We start from the raw sequence: 1297 nt of genomic DNA on the forward strand, positions 1-1297 counted from the left end.
AGGAAAAAAAAGGAAAGGAAATGTGCTGGAGAAAAGAAATAAGGCGGAGGAAAGGTTCAGGGAAAAAGGAAGGAAAGGATGACATGTAAAAGATGAGTATTGATATTTTGGAAAAAAGTGTTAAATGTATATGTACTGAAGAATGAAATGAAGGAAAAAAAGAAAAGCTACTGGGAAATATCGGGAAAAAGGGCAAAGAATGAAATGATGAAAAGAGGTGAGCGGGGGAGGGGCGGGGGGGGCGGGAAAAAAAAAAGGAAAACACATTTGAAATATAAATGTATTACAATTAGTGTATATACCTAATTTTGATATGCTAATTTTGTCCCAATTATTAAACTTTATTATACTGTATTGATTTAATTTGGGATTGTTTATAATGATTAACTTATTGATTGATTGATTAGATTATTCAATTTCTTGCTTTTTCGGCAAAGATCATTTCAACATCCAATGCTTATATTTCGTATTTAACAAGACATGCTAATTAATCACATTAACACCTAATTGAATACAGAATTCGTTCTTTTAAAATAAAGAATTCATCGTTCTAAAAAGAAAAAAAAGTTTTTTAATTCCTTCTAAAATGAATATGGTAATATTAAATGTCATGAAATTTCAAATGTAAATTATTCATTTAAAAAAATATTTAAGAAATTAAATCTTTCATGAAAAAAAATGAAAAGTTTTGATGAAAGATATTAAAAGTAAAAGAAAAAGTTTATAAAAGTTAATAAAATCAAAAAAAACGAATATTCCAATATCATTTAATATTAAATTATTTATGAAAAATAAGTTTGAAAATTATTATTGTAATTGCTAAAATTTTGGTAATAAAAACGTTATGATAATGATAAATGATATGTTAATAATGATAAATGATATGTGAATAGTGATAAATGACACGTTAATAGTGATAAATGATATGACATGAAAAACTATGCTGATAATAAATTAATCAATAATCAAATCAAATAATCAAATTAAAAAGAAAAGAAGAAAAACTAATATAATTTGCATATCCAACAATCACATAATGAATGATATTTTGGATAAATTTCAAATATATTAAAAAAAAAATGCATTTATTGAAGTTGATATATAATAAGGCAATGATTCGTTAAATGTAAGATCTTTCTAAACATTTATGATAGTATCCGGAAAAGTTGATATCTCACTGAATGTAAGATCTTTCTAAACATTTATGATAGTATCCGGAAAAGTTGATATCTCACTGAATGTAAGATCTTTCTAAACATTTATGATAGTATCCGGAAAAGTTGATATCTCACTGAAT

Source organism: Loa loa, assembly GCF_000183805.2.
Source record: "Loa loa unplaced genomic scaffold supercont3.275, whole genome shotgun sequence".
Taxonomy (NCBI): domain Eukaryota; kingdom Metazoa; phylum Nematoda; class Chromadorea; order Rhabditida; family Onchocercidae; genus Loa; species Loa loa.